This window comes from Salmo salar, chromosome 06, assembly GCF_965601325.2.
Source record: "Salmo salar chromosome 06, fSalSal1, whole genome shotgun sequence".
NCBI lineage: Eukaryota > Metazoa > Chordata > Actinopteri > Salmoniformes > Salmonidae > Salmo > Salmo salar.
The window spans coordinates 21083495-21099697 of NC_138296.1; the positions used below are offsets into that span (position 1 = coordinate 21083495).

The following is a 16203-nucleotide window of genomic DNA, read 5'->3' on the forward strand; positions in this document are numbered from 1 at the left end:
TGTATGTGGCTACCTGTCTGTCCCTCCAGGGGTAATGTATGTGGCTACCTGTCTGTCCCTCCAGGGGTAATGTATGTGGCTACCTGTCTGTCCCTCCAGGGGTAATGTATGTGGCTACCTGTCTGTCCCTCCAGGGGTAATGTATGTGGCTACCTGTCTGTCCCTCCAGGGGTAATGTATGTGGCTACCTGTCTGTCCCTCCAGGGGTAATGTATGTGGCTACCTGTCTGTCCCTCCAGGGGTAATGTATGTGGCTACCTGTCTGTCCCTCCAGGGGTAATGTATGTGGCTACCTGTCTGTCCCTCCAGGGGTAATGTATGTGGCTACCTGTCTGTCCCTCCAGGGGTAATGTATGTGGCTACCTGTCTGTCCCTCCAGGGGTAATGTATGTGGCTACCTGTCTGTCCCTCCAGGGGTAATGTATGTGGCTACCTGTCTGTCCCTCCAGAGGTAATGTGTGTGGCTACCTGTCTGTCCCTCCAGGGGTAATTTATGTGGCTACCTGTCTGTCCCTCCAGGGGTAATGTGTGTGGCTACCTGTCTGTGGGTCGGTCGGTCGGTGTGTGTGCGTGCCTGCATGATTATGCACATTGTGTGTGTGTGTGTGTGTGTGTGTGTGTGTGTGTGTGTGTGTGTGTGTGTGTGTGTGTGTGTGTGTGTGAGTGTGAGTGTGTGAGCAGGAGAGGAGGGGGCCAGCCTCTCTCTCTGACAGGAGACATGTGTTTAATTATTTTAATGGTGTTAAATAGCCGAGGCCCTCCAGAGTCCCCCTCACCAGGCCTCACCTCCACGAGCAGCCAGTCACAAGAGGGGTCCCAGGGCCACTGGATTACCCACCCCGTCTGTGTGTATGTGTTTTACGTTAATACCCTCAACACACAGACATAAGCTTTCACACATAGACACACACACATCTATACACACGTGCTCCTAACCTAAATCTAGGCTCTTGGCAGTGTTGAGGTTAAACAATCTCAGTGATTCCATCTGCTCTGTCATCTCAGTCAAGTATCACACTATACTAGACAAAGGAATGTTTTCTTATCCCTTGTTTTTCTCTCTTTCCATCTATCTCGCTGTCTCTCTCTCTCTCTCTCTACTTTCCTTTCTCATCTACTGTTCATTGCCTGAGAATTCCTACCATCTCCCCACCACTGTCTCTGTCCGGTCCAGAAAGCCTGTCTCTCAGCACTGAGAAGTGACAGACTGTTCTCCTGTGCCAAGAAGTCAGTGCTCAAATACTGAGACACACAGCAGAGGAGATAGTAGTCCCTACCACAGGAGGCTGTTGAGGGGAGACGGCTCGTAATAATGGCTGGAATTAAGTGGAGTGGTGAATGGAAATGGTATGGAAACCATGTATTTGATACCATTCAATTTATTCCATTGCAGCCATTACTATGAGCCCGTCCTCCCCAAATAAGGTGCCACCAGCCGCCTGTGGTACCCACGAAACACAGATAGGAAGGAGACAGACCATAGGGGTCCTGTCTGAACTGTCTCTGTTACTGTGTCTGTCATTATAGGGACACACTTTCCCCTGTCTTCTCATGACCTCTGCATGCCAGGGACAACGTGTTGTATATATGGCCCTTGGTAGTCAAAATGAAACATTCATTGTCTACTGTATAGCACATACACATACGAATAGCCACACTTCTGTTCAAGCCAACGTCACTCTGTCTGGCTAATATGTAGCCTGAGTGAGAGGTCTGCAGCTATAGGCTACATACAGTACTTGACTGTGTAATGACAGCTTCATCTCTCCTTTCAGAACACATAGGGCGGAAATAGTCCCCCGTGAAGATGATCCTCGCACGAAGGGTTATTGGAGTAGTTCACCCCGTCATTTGTTGGTCCCGCAGTGACAAATTTAGCGATTTTCTGTGCCTGTGTGCGGGCGCGCAGAGCCGGCAGATGGATCTCGCTCAGAAATAAGACTGTTGCTACATACCTCAAACTCAATATTCAAATGTTTGGAAAATTGGCCTCAGTGGCGAAGACGCAAAGATAGCGTATGAGATGTAGCGGTTCGACTTGGCGAGATAACATGAACAGCCTACTATGCGCTCATCTGGATGTTGTTTGGGAAAGGTGGACTGGATACGTTTATTATGATCACTGTTAATTAAAGTTTGATTACACAAATAATAGGCCTTTTCATGATTTATCACATGGTTTATGATAGCCTCTGGTTTATATCCATGTAGTGTATTATTGGGAGGAATTGTGAGACATAGACATGTAGCCTATAGATTTGAGTAAAGTATCATGCGTATATCTGTTACGTATTTCAGTTACGCATGTGATGTAGGCTTGTAACAATGAGGAGATAGCTGTTGGTGATTTATTTATAGAATTCCCCTAAATTTGAAACGTTTTAACAACTGTTTTCTCCGACGTTATTCAGTGTCTGAGTAGTTTTAAGTTGAAAGGCAACTCGCATGATTTTACTGATGCCTTTAGCGAACTCCGACGCACATCAATCATTAGACTGAAGATCAATAGCTGTTTGAAACAAGAACAAGTGTTTTCCAGATGGTAATGGACACGTTAATAACTGAGTACCTTCCCTACAGGTGGGGAGGTAGATACCATTTGGAATGCTGCGCAGCAATAACCATGCCGAAGCAAGACAATGTATAGCCTATGCCTCCTCTCATGTTGAAATAAACACAGTCCAATTCAATTGCGCTAATACGGAACCAAAACTGGCAACTGGTTCGAACACTTTATCTTTTAACTGGAAGTATTGGTTATTTTGTCATGGGACTGCAGGTTCTCCAAATCAATGTGAGGTCCTTGCTGGCTTTTCTGCTGCAAATTCACAGCAAACCCATGGATAATAACAGTTAATCTCGTTTTACCCGGTGTGACCAAACAGAACTAGACCAGCCTATACCATTAGCCTACCTTTGAACTCGTGGCAAACAGAGCAAATTAGACGCTTAGTTTTTGTCTTTTGAAACCAGTTGTTTGTTGAACGTCCCTATCCTATAACCTATGCCGTGTGTGTTCTAATCTGGGCCGGTCCCCAGCACCAGCCGCACATCGAAAACAGCTTCTCCCGGTGGTAAAAAAAGGACCGGCGTGGTCTAGACGCCAGCTCTGCCCAGCACAGCGTCCTGTGGTCAAACACTTAAGCAGCCTACTAGTTAGTGATAAAGTTACGATTGAAGTGTTTCCAGCCGTTGTTATGCACAGATTAGAGAAATGCTGCGGCGTTTGACTTTCCTATACTGATTTGTTATCGCTCTTTAGGCTATATGAGTGATTTTGAATATTTGTAAATGATTGAATGTTTTTAAGGGATTTTGAATGTTTATGCTTAAATGATCCTCGGTTTGCATGGTACAAATTCGAAGCTGACAACCTGTTGTTTACAGAATGTTGTAGGGTTGTCATTCAGTGCGGTGAGAAGGTGTGTCTGGGAGAACATTTCACCTCCAGCCAACTCCTGTCATACAACGTTCAAACACCATAACATAACAGGGGTGGGAGTGTGGAGGCTGTAGAAGGGTGCTGTGTACTGGTAGGCATATATGTTTCTTAAAAACGAATGTCTCTTTATGAAGAAAAATAATAATAATTCATTTTCATTTTAATGATGTTATTACTTTTCAATAAATTACGTAAGTTATTCATGCAGAGTTGCTAAACGCAAGCTTTATCTAATATCATAACCCCACATTCTTCTCAGCTATAGGGCTTGTTTTCCAAAACTGCACTGCTTTACGCATTCTGCAACATGTTTCCTACTCAATGACCAATCTGTGTCACACAACTTTGCATATTTAAACGTTGCAGTTTATTCATAAAACCATTCTGTTCGGGGAAAAACTTACCTGTTCAGTTCTCTGCGTAAAGTTTGAGTTGCGGCGCACTCAGAAATGTGTGCTACATAATATTTTTATCCAAGAGGACCCACGTAGAACAGTAAACAGTTCGAAATCCTTTAGTCGTCCGTGGTGCACTCTGTCAGAAGTCCCCGAAACTGTGCAACAGCAGAAAGTTATTAAAATACATTAAAACTCTTCAGCCACCCGTGTCTAGCGAGTGGTTGAAAGCTCCACGTCGAGGAATGCGCTTCAAGTGTCCGGCGAGAGCCCATAAGCTTCCCGACCCCAAGACAAAAGCGCTTTATTGGCGAATGGAAGGGAGAGTTTTAACGAGAATGGGAGGGGCGACTCGAGGCGAGCTGGAACGCGACCCAGAGCGCTCAGAACTCCACACTGGTCTGCTGCAGGGGCTTGGAAAGCAGCGCTCATATGCTGCGCTCTCCTCCTTGACAGATAAAGTTGGCTACATTTTTTCTTTTAGTTTCACACTGTAAACCTGCAGGACCTGTTTCAATAAGACGCTTATGAAAAGTATTTACTTGCAAACATATTTTGTGTAGTTCTGTGTTCATATTTTTTAAAGCACATTTTGAGTATGGAATGGTTTGTACTCAAACGACAGTGAACCAGTTTCAACATTTATAAGATTGGAGCCTATAATGCGTCCATTGCCTACAATTAGGCCTAATTTTATTTCTTAGCATGTTTAGCCTATCAGACTATATGTGTTATTCTTGGATAATTGTTCATATGGGCTTGATGTATGAAATGGAAAAGGAACAGCCTTGTATTTTGACTGTCAATCACTTGGCATTTGAGAAAAGCACGTATCAATTGTCAAATCTCTCATTCGCACATATGGTGTCTTAATTCATGAATGTTGTTGTACCGTTAAACTGGGAGATTCGTAGGCATTGAATACTTCCGACTGCTGCGTAGCCTTGCAGCCCGTCGGCAGCTGGCACCCTATTTTAAAGTGTCTTAGAATCGGTTTCCAACGAGGTGAAGTAATGGGATATCTGTCAGTAATGGTGTAACCATGTCACATACTCAGATATAGATACTTTTAGAAACATATTATGTCTCAGAATTGTCCATAATATAGTTGGAAACAGGACAGAAGTGAACCACAAGGAGCTATTTATATCAACATATTGCATGGAGTTCTGTTTGTTGTAAGGAGCCTAATTCCTTATATAATATGTTTATATCTACAGGAATCTCAATCTAGGCCTATACCGGATAATGTTAAAATGAATACAACTATTTTACACAGCGCTCTCTCTTCTGATGTGTTAATGATTTGATTTGGGCATCCATAGCAGCGCAGCCATAGGGCGATTCTACCACTATGCTTGTTGACACAAGACTGCTAAAATAATTGGTTAGAGGTCAACACTACCCCTGTATATTTGTACCTTGGCTGGGTCCGGCCCCTGCAAGGGCAAGATTCAACAAACACACCACAGGGCTTTGGCTCCTGGGCCGGTGCAAGTGTATGTCTCTGGAAATGTTTTGGCCCTATTCTGTGTGGAATAAGGGACACTGTTGTTCCATTCTTCAGAATGGGTGAATCATGCTTTATTACAGCATTTCTTCTAAACTGTAACTAACTGTCATTCCTCATTTATGTCACTGTGGCTCGTTCTTCTTCCATAGTTTACCCACAGTTATGATCCATGTAACACACACACATACACACACACACAGACAGACAGACAGACAGACAGACAGACAGACAGACAGACAGACAGACAGACAGACAGACAGACAGACAGACAGACAGACAGACAGACAGACAGACAGACAGACAGACAGACAGACAGACAGACAGACAGACAGACAGATACACACCACCCGACTACCCCTGCTCTGTTCTGTTTACCTCCAGTCATCATCAGTAGAATCTAATTGGATGACTTAACTCCCAGAAGGCATAAGATAGCAGGGGACATTTATTTTCCTTTGTTTCCATCAGTCCCTTAGATGGAAGCATAGTCCTCCTCACCATCACCCATTAAATAGAAAAGAATAGAAAATGATTACAACTTTTTTTGTCCCTCCAAGGGTTTTTCCTTTAGCACACAACCCATATAGATTTAGACAGTGGACTATGGTGGGCTACACATGTAGTGATGTTGAAAGGTCTGGACCATATGCATTATGAATGGTGGTGAGGTAAATCAGGGTTTCTGTAATAACATGAGCCCGGTGTCGTCAACGCGTTCAGCTCCCTAATCATTATGGCCCAGTTAACGATGGCTACGCGGAATCCGGCCCGCTGTAATGTTGCCCAGGGGAACCAGTACAACAGTGAGCTGGTTGGGGTTGGTCCAAGAGCCCTGGCCCTGCCAGCCAAAGGCTCCAAGCTGAAGTACCACTTATCCACACAGCAGTCTCCTCCTTATTACCCCTTTCCCTTCCTTTCTATGCTTCTCTCTCTCTTTTCTCTCTCTTCTCTTCTCTCTTTTCTCTCTCTTTTCTCTCTCTTTTCTCTCTCTTTTCTCTCTCTTTTTTCTCTCTTTTCTCTCTCTTTCTCTCTCTCTTCTCTCTCTCTCTCTCTCTCTCTCTTCTCTCTCTCTTTTCTCTCCTCTCTTTTCTCTCTCTTCTCTCTTTTCTCTCTCTTTTCTCTCTCTTTTCTCTCTCTTTTCTCTCTCTTTTCTCTCTCTCTCTCTCTCTTCTCTCTCTTCTCTCTCTTTTCTCTCTCTTTTCTCTCTCTTTTCTCTCTTTTCTCTCTTTTCTCTCTTTTCTCTCTTTTCTCTCTTTTCTCTCTCTCTTTTCTCTCTCTTTTCTCTCTCTTTCTCTCTCTTTTCTCTCTTTTCTCTCTTTTCTCTCTTTCTCTCTCTTCTCTCTCTTCTCTCTCTTTTCTCTCTCTTTTCTCTCTCTCTTTTCTCTCTTTTCTCTTTTTTCTCTCTCTTTGCTCTCTCTTCTCTCTCTCTTTTCTCTCTCTCTTTTCTCTCCTCTTTCTCTCTCTTTCTCTCTCTCTTTTCTCTCTCTCTTCTCTCTCTTCTCTCTTTTCTCTCTCTCTTTTCTCTCTCTTTTCTCTCTCTTTTCTCTCTCTTTTCTCTCCTCTCTCTCTTTTCTCTCTCTTCTCTCTCTCTTTCTCTCTCTTTTCTCTCTCTTTTCTCTCTCTTTTCTCTCTCTTCTCTCTCTCTTTTCTCTCTTTTCTCTCTCTTCTCTCTTTTCTCTCTTTCTCTCTTTTCTCTCTCTTCTCTCTTTTCTCTCTCTCTTTTCTCTCTCTTCTCTCTCTCTTTTCTCTCTTCTCTCTTTTCTCTCTCTTCTCTCTCTCTTTTCTCTCTCTTCTCTCTCTCTCTTTCTCTCTCTTCTCTCTCTCTTTTCTCTCCTCTCTTTTCTCTCTCTCTCTTCTCTCTTTTCTCTCTCTTTTCTCTCTCTCTTTTCTCTCTCTTTTCTCTCTTTTCTCTCTCTTTTCTCTCTCTTCTCTTTTCTCTCTTTTCTCTTTTCTCTCTCTTCTCTCTCTTTTCTCTTTTCTCTCTCTTTTCTCTCTTTTCTCTCTCTTTTCTCTCTTTTCTCTCTCTCTTTTCTCTCTCTTTTCTCTCTTTTCTCTCTCTTTTCTCTCTCTTCTCTTCTCTCTTTTCTCTTTTCTCTCTCTTCTCTCTCTTTTCTCTTTTCTCTCTCTTTTCTCTCTTCTCTCTTTTTTCTCTCTCTTTTCTCTTTTCTCTTTTCTCTCTCTCTTTTCTCTCTCTTCTCTCTTTTCTCTCTCTTTTCTCTCTTCTCTCTTTTTTCTCTCTTTTCTCTTTTCTCTTTTCTCTCTCTTTTCTCTCTCTTCTCTCTTTTCTCTCTCTTCTCTCTTCTCTCTTTTTTCTCTCTTTTCTCTTTTCTCTCTCTTTTCTCTCTTTTCTCTCTCTTTTCTCTCTTCTCTCTTTTTTCTCTCTTCTTTTCTCTTTTCTCTTTTCTCTCTCTTTTCTCTCTCTTTCTCTCTTTTCTCTTTTCTCTCTCTCTTTCTCTCTCTTCTCTCTTTTCTCTCTCTCTTCTCTCTTTTTTCTCTCTTTTCTCTCTTTTCTCTCTTCTCTCTTTTCTCTTTTCTCTTTTCTCTCTCTCTTTTCTCTCTCTTCTCTCTTTTCTCTCTCTTTTCTCTCTCTTCTCTCTTTTTTCTCTCTTTTCTCTCTCTTCTCTCTTTTCTCTCTCTTCTCTCTTTTCTCTCTCTTTTCTCTCTCTTCTCTCTCTCTTTTCTCTCTCTTCTCTCTTTTCTCTCTCTTCTCTCTCTCTTTTCTCTCCTCTCTTTTCTCTCTCTCTCTTCTCTCTTTTCTCTCTCTCTTTTCTCTCTCTTCTCTCTTTTCTCTCTCTTTTCTCTCTCTTTTCTCTCTCTTTTCTCTCTTTTCTCTCTTTTCTCTCTCTTTTCTCTCTCTTTTCTCTCTCTTTTCTCTCTCTCTTTTCTCTCTCTTTTCTCTCTTTTCTCTCTCTTTTCTCTCTCTTTTCTCTCTCTTTTCTCTCTTTTCTCTCTCTTTTCTCTCTCTTCTCTCTCTCTTTTCTCTCTCTTCTCTCTTTTCTCTCTCTTTTCTCTCTCTCTTTTTCTCTCTCTTTTCTCTCTTCTCTCTCTCTTTTCTCTCTCTTTTCTCTCTTTTCTCTCTCTTTTCTCTCTTTTCTCTCTCTTCTCTCTCTTTTCTCTCTCTTCTCTCTCTCTTTTCTCTCTTTTCTCTCTCTCTTTTCTCTCTCTTCTCTCTTTTTTCTCTCTTTTCTCTCTCTTTTTTCTCTTTTCTCTCTCTTTTCTCTCTCTTACTTTCTTTCTCTCAAATTATTGAGTTTTTTTTTACCATTTCACTGCTTGGCTGTTTTTCTTTTCTTGCTTACTTTCTTTTTTGTTTGTTCCACTTTCTCTTATTTTCTGCTTTTTCTTTCCCTCTACTCTCTCATTCCCCCTTTTCTGATATCTTCTATTATTATCATTATTTGTAGAGTTGTTATGGTTTCTTCTCTGACATTTCCTCTGTTCTTCCTCTCTGATTCTGAACTCTTTCTCTTTCTCAGTCTTCTATACTCTCTCTTTCTATTTCTCTCCCTCTTTCTCCTTCCTCTTTCTTCTTTTACGTTGTAGGCCTTCTCACCTGCCCTCATTCTATTCTTCTGGGATATAGAACATGGAGTCAGAATGGTTGAACTGGTGTAGGGAAGTGTAGGACCTCTGTGATAAAGACCAGTGACTATCAATTCACATCAACTGTATGTCCATAAAGCATACATTACATACCTGTAACTCCATACTGAACAGAACGTCATGTTAGTGGTGGACAGTGTTAGTGGTCCAGTGTCTGGACTCACTGAGTTGCTATTTATAGATCCTGCTCAGATAATGGACTTTCCACCTGGGCCTCAACAGAGGAAGACTTGAATCTCCCTGGTTCCTGAATGAGAGAGAGAGAGAGACACTCACACTCACACACGTAGAGAGAGAGAAGAGAGGAGGAGACACACACACACACACACACGTAGAGAGAGAGAAGAGAGGAGAACACACACACACACAGAAGGAGAGAAGAGAGAAGGAGACACACACACAGAGAAGGAGAGAAGAGAGGACACACACACACAGAGAAGGAGAGAAGAGAGGACACACACACACAGAGAAGGAGAGAAGAGAGGACACACACACACAGAGAAGGAGAGAAGAGAGGACACACACACACAGAGAGAAGGAGAGAAGAGAGGACACACACACACACAGAAGGAGAGAAGAGAGGACACACACACACACACAGAGAGAAGGAGAGAAGAGAGGACACACACACACACACAGAGAGAGGAGAGAACAGAGGACACACACACACACAGAGAAGGAGAGAAGAGAGGACACACACACACGACACACAGAGAGAAGGAGACACACACACACACAGAGAGAAGGAGACACACACACACACAGAGAGAAGGAGACACACACACACACACACACACACACAGAGAGAAGGAGACACACACACACACACACACAGAGAGAAGGAGACACACACACACACACACACACACACACAGAGAGAAGGAGACACACACATAGAGAAGAGAGGAGACACACAGACACACAGAGAAGGAGATACACACACACAGAGAGAAGGAGACACACACACACACACAGAGAGAAGGAGACACACACACACACACAGAGAGAAGGAGACACACACACACACACAGAGAGAAGGAGACACACACACACACAGAGAGAAGGAGACACACACACACACACACACAGAGAGAAGGAGACACACACACACACACACACAGAGAGAAGGAGACACACACACACACAGAGAGAAGGAGACACACACACACACAAAGAGAGACACACACACACACACACACACAGAGAAGGAGACACACACACACACAGAGAGAAGGAGACACACACACACACACACACAGAGAGAAGGAGACACACACACACACACACACAGAGAGAAGGAGACACACACACACACAGAGAGAAGGAGACACACACACACACACACACAGAGAGAAGGAGACACACACACACACAGAGAGAAGGAGACACACACACACACACACACAGAGAGAAGGAGACACACACACACACACAGAGAGAAGGAGACACACACACACACAGAGAGAAGGAGACACACACACACACAGAGGGAAGAGAGGAGACACACACACACACACACACAGAGAGAAGGAGACACACACACACACAGAGAGAAGGAGACACACACACACACACACACAGAGAGAAGGAGACACACACACACACACACACAGAGAAGGAGACACACACACACACACACACACAGAGGAAGAGAGGAGACACACAGACACACACACACACACACACACACACAGAGGGAAGAGAGGAGACACACACACACACACACACACACACACACACAGAGAAGGAGACACACACACACACACACACACACACAGAGGGAAGAGAGGAGACACACACACACACACACACACACACACACACACAGAGAAGGAGACACACACACACACACACACACACAGAGAAGGAGACACACACACACACACACACACACACACACAGAGAAGGAGACACACACACACACACACACAGAGAAGGAGACACACACACACACACAGAGAAGGAGACACACACACACACAACACACACACACACACACAGAGAAGGAGACACACACACACCACACACACACAGAGAAGGAGACACACACACACACATAGAGAAGGAGACACACACACACACACAGAGAAGGAGACACACACACACACAGAGAAGGAGACACACACACACAGAGAGAGAAGAGAGAGAGAGCACACACACACACACACACATAGAGAAGGAGACACACACACACAGAGAGGAAGGAGAGAAGAGAGGAGACACACACACACACACAGAAGGAGACACACACATACAGAGAGAGAAGGAGAGAAGAGGAGACACACATAGAGAAGGAGAGAAGAGAGGAGACACACACACAGAGAAACACACAGACACACACACATAGAGATAGATAGATAGATAGATAGATAGATAGAGAGTAATAGAATAATAGAATAATGAATGAGGTTGAGTGGGGGTGGTTCTGGGAACCCTCTCCCCCCTCCCATAGGGACAGCCTGGGAACTAGCAACATGGTTATTTTCTGATAGACTCACAACACTGTAAAACCCCTTCTCATTCTTCCCTGTCTCTCGAGGTAGATATTGTCCCTAACCGCAGATATCAGATCAGATCACCCCACCCCCAATCTTTACCTTAAACTGAGACTTAGCTCTATGACGTGACTATGAACAGCATCAAATATATTTTACAATAGATTGATGCAGAGGGTTGCACTCGCGAGCACCCACACAAAGCATCTGCACGTGTGCTCGGGAGCTTGCATATGTGCGCACATTTTGACCATGCACATATATGTTTGTGTGTGGGTTCTTGACAGACGTGACTACTCGTCCCCAGAAAGCCCTTGGCTCCCTGCCTTCCCACAGTCCTCCTCCAGCCCAGTAGCCGCTATGTGTCCGTGGGAAGCTGCCGAGAGGAGAGTGGGAGAGACCTGGTCCTTGGTACTCTGGGAAGTCACATGGAGGGAGGGAGAGGTAGGGAAGGAGAGGGAGGGAGAGAAGATGGGGAGAGAGAGGGTAGTAGGAGGGGGAGAGAAGGAGAGAGGAGAGGGATGTACAGAGGAGAAAAGGAGAGGGAGGGAGAGAAGGAGATGGGGGGGGGGGGAGAGGGGGTAGTGGGAGGGGGAGAGGAAGAGGGAGGGAGGGGAGAGAGAAGGATAGGGAGAGGGTTCTCTGGGGGATGTTTTGGTAACACTGAAAGTGATAGATAGGAATAATACAGTAGTAGTTTGGTAACACTGAAAGTGATAGATAGGAATAATACAGTAGTAGTTTGGTAACACTGAAAGTGATAGATAGGAATAATACAGTAGTAGTTTGGTAACACTGAAAGTGATAGATAGGAATAATACAGTAGTAGTTTGGTAACACTGAAAGTGATAGATAGGAATAATACAGTAGTAGTTTGGTAACACTGAAAGTGATAGATAGGAATAATACAGTAGTAGTTTGGTAACACTGAAAGTGATAGATAGGAATAATACAGTAGTAGTTTGGTAACACTGAAAGTGATAGATAGGAATAATACAGTAGTAGTTTGGTAACACTGAAAGTGATAGATAGGAATAATACAGTAGTAGTTTGGTAACACTGAAAGTGATAGATAGGAATAATACAGTAGTAGTTTGGTAACACTGAAAGTGATAGATAGGAATAATACAGTAGTAGTTTGGTAACACTGAAAGTGATAGATAGGAATAATACAGTAGTAGTTTGGTAACACTGAAAGTGATAGATAGGAATAATACAGTAGTAGTTTGGTAACACTGAAAGTGATAGATAGGAATAATACAGTAGTAGTTTGGTAACACTGAAAGTGATAGATAGGAATAATACAGTAGTAGTTTGGTAACACTGAAAGTGATAGATAGGAATAATACAGTAGTAGTTTGGTAACACTGAAAGTGATAGATAGGAATAATACAGTAGTAGTTTGGTAACACTGAAAGTGATCGATAGGAATAATACAGTAGTAGTTTGGTAACACTGAAAGTGATAGATAGGAATAATACAGTAGTAGTTTGGTAACACTGAAAGTGATAGATAGGAATAATACAGTAGTAGTTTGGTAACACTGAAAGTGATAGATAGGAATAATACAGTAGTAGTTTGGTAACACTGAAAGTGATAGATAGGAATAATACAGTAGTAGTTTGGTAACACTGAAAGTGATAGATAGGAATAATACAGTAGTAGTTTGGTAACACTGAAAATGATCGATAGGAATAATACAGTAGTAGTTTGGTAACACTGAAAGTGATCTATAGGAATAATACAGTAGTAGTTTGGTAACACTGAAAGTGATAGATAGGAATAATACAGTAGTAGTTTGGGAAGCAATAAGTAGGATACCCTATATGGGACAATAAAGTTGTATTCAGTTGAACTGTACTGTGTTGGATTTACGTGAAAAAATATGGTTCCTGGGTTTCTGAACTGTGACAATCTCAATCGAGTTAAAGGAGCAAAATACCATAGTGGACAATAAAGATGAATTGAATCATATTGAATTGAAAAAATATATATGTGGTACCTGGGGTGGAAGCTGAGGTGAGTTAAAGCTGTCACCATGAAGGGGGACAATAAAGTTATATCAAATAATTTGTATGGTATTTTATACAACAAATGATAGAGTAAATATGTGCTAGGATAGCAGCTGAGGTGATTAAAGCAGAAGTAGGAAGTACTGGCCATTGGTGTGAAAATAAAGCATCAGATAAAGGCCTGTGTGACTCTAAACATTGGCGTCCAATATTGACTCTTCCCACCTGTTGTGGTGGTTGACACTGGCCTATTAAATCCCACTTCCACAGTGATAAAGCTGTCTTCCTCCTGTGGAAACCTACAAGGACCAGAACCCACGCTTCTCTGTGATTGTATAATGTTATTTAGGGTTTTATGTGTTAATGGTGGGTTTGTATAGTGCTATATATTTAGCATAAGTGGATGCTTTTGGAAGTTTAGTTTAAGGTTTTATATGCGTTGATTATATGTTTGTATGGTGTTATATAATTGGCTGTTTATTTAAGGCTGGGTTTTCTGTGTTAATTGAGAGGTGGCCAGGGCCCTATGACCCTCTGAGAGTGGGAACTAGGCTAGTAAGAGTGGAAAGGTCTGGTTGTTCCCTCTGACCATCTCCTTATGCCCTTTCTCACCATCCGTCTGTCACGGGTTCACTATGGAGGAGGTTATTGAACCTAACCTTGGAGTCCAAGAGAGAACTTCTCCAAATATGTTGTCTTCTGGTCTTCCTCTTTGTTTCCTTATTTTAATCTGTTGTTGTTGTTGTCAGAAGGGAAATAGATGTTCTGGGATACACCATTAAGGCTTGTGATTGTCAGGTCCTCTTCTATGTGAGCTGGTGTGCAAGAGAGATTCCGAATTTCTGTAATGTTGGTTCTGATAGACTCTAGATAAAGTATCGGCCACTTTCCGTTACAGCCACTGTTGAGTGAAGCGCTACGGTCACAGTGTCGGGGAGAGATGCGTGCCACGCCTCAACATTTGTGTCAATGAGCCCAAAAAATTTGGCCCAGATTCAGAGCTCAGAAATATTTGCATTGAAACAATGAACATTTAGGAAGAATGGATGTTTTGGTCCCTTGATGGTGTGAAAGATGAAGGGAGCAAATAGAGGAGAGAGCGAGGGAGGGAGAGAAAGGGTAGAGAGGGGGGGGGGAAGTCAGAGTGAGAAAAAGAAAAGGGGGGGCAAAGTCAGAGAAAGTGAGAAAAGAGAAAGAAAAAAAGAGGGAGAGAGAGAGGTTAAGCATGAGGCACTCAGAGGTTTACTAGTCTGTTGACTCCATGTTGACTCCATGCAGCCCTTGTTTATGAGAGGAACACCACAGCTGAGCTGAAGCCCGCTTCTGAGTGGGACAAACACACTGCTCTCTATTGGTTGTTGCGGTACAAACCCCATGTACAAACCGCATGAGAACTCAAGTCATTCAGAATGATTTCAGTGATGACATTTTTTATTTAACCTTTATTTAACTAGGCAAGTCAGTTAAGAACAAATTCTTATTTACAATGACGGCCTACTCCGGCCAAACCCGGAAAACGCTGAGCCAATTGTGCGTCACCCTATGGGACTCCCAATCACGGCCGGATGTGATGCAGCCTGGATTTGAACCAGGGACTGCAGTGACATCTCTTGTACTGAGATGCAGTGCCTTAGACCGCTGCGTCACTCGGGAGCCCACATCTGCTCAGCAATAGATGTTTTCAATCAGAATTATTTAATAATAATGTAGGATTTATATAACACTTTTCAAAGACCCAAAGACGGTTATGTTTTTTAAAGACACTGTTTAAAAGAAGAGGACCCAGTCAGAAGCCCAGCCTTAGTGTATCTGAGGTGATTTGCATGTCTATGCCTGAGACCCACTGAGCTGAAGCCTAGGCATTAGTTACGGAAGCACACAGTCCGAGCAGCAGGGAGAGCTGGCTATCTCTCCTCTCTGTCTGTAACGGAGGGATATTCCTTATCACTCTGGCACCGATTAAAAACAGAGGGAAGAGTATGGAGGGGGTGAGGGGGAGAGGAGGGGTGGGGGCCACTAGGGGTCACTCTGGAGGTCAGCCAGAAGTGGACGTTTCCCATGATGCACAAGGAGCATACATGCACAGCATGAATTATTGACCGAGGTGAAAGATAGTCTCATGTTGCTCTTTCCTCTCTCTGTCTCTCTGTATCTCTGTCTCTCAGTGTCTGTGTCTCTCTCTGTCTCTCCCTCTCTCTCTCTCCCTCTCTCTGTCTCTCTCCCTGTTTCTCTCTCCCTCTCTGTCTCTCCCTCTGTCCCTCTGTCTCTCTCCCTCTCTCTCTGTTTCTCTCTCCCTCTCTCTCAGTGTGTGTGTTTGTGTACTGTGTGTGTGGTATGGTATGCCAGGTATTAAGCAGAATGCCTGTGGTTTAATAAGGGGGGTAATTGGTGTCAGATGGATCTCAGTGCCTCAGATATGTTTAATATATACACACTCATACACAGAGAGTATGTTCACTATGCGCTGGGTGATGCCTCAGATATGTTTAATATATACACACTCATACACAGAGAGTATGTTCACTATGCGCTGGGTGATGCCTCAGATATGTTTAATATATACACACTCATACACAGAGAGTATGTTCACTATGCGCTGGGTGATGCCTCAGATATGTTTAATATATACACACTCATACACAGAGAGTATGTTCACTATGCGCTGGGTGATGCCTCAGATATGTTTAATATATACACACTCATACACAGAGAGTATGTTCACTATGCGCTGGGTGATGCCTCA

General features: G+C 43.3%; 2 protein-coding genes across 2 annotated transcripts in view; one reads left to right on the forward strand and one right to left on the reverse strand.

Annotated features, from left to right (window-relative positions):
- LOC106606495 (vasorin) overlaps positions 1–4224 on the reverse strand; it is a 50682-nt gene extending 46458 nt beyond the window's left edge. The window contains exon 1 of the mRNA XM_014202733.3: positions 3847–4224. The gene's annotated coding sequence lies outside the window, so the exon portion shown is untranslated. The remainder of the gene's footprint in view (positions 1–3846) is intronic.
- LOC106595296 (coronin-7) overlaps positions 1–16203 on the forward strand; it is a 265027-nt gene that overhangs the window by 184656 nt on the left and 64168 nt on the right. The gene's annotated exons all lie outside the window — the stretch shown is intronic.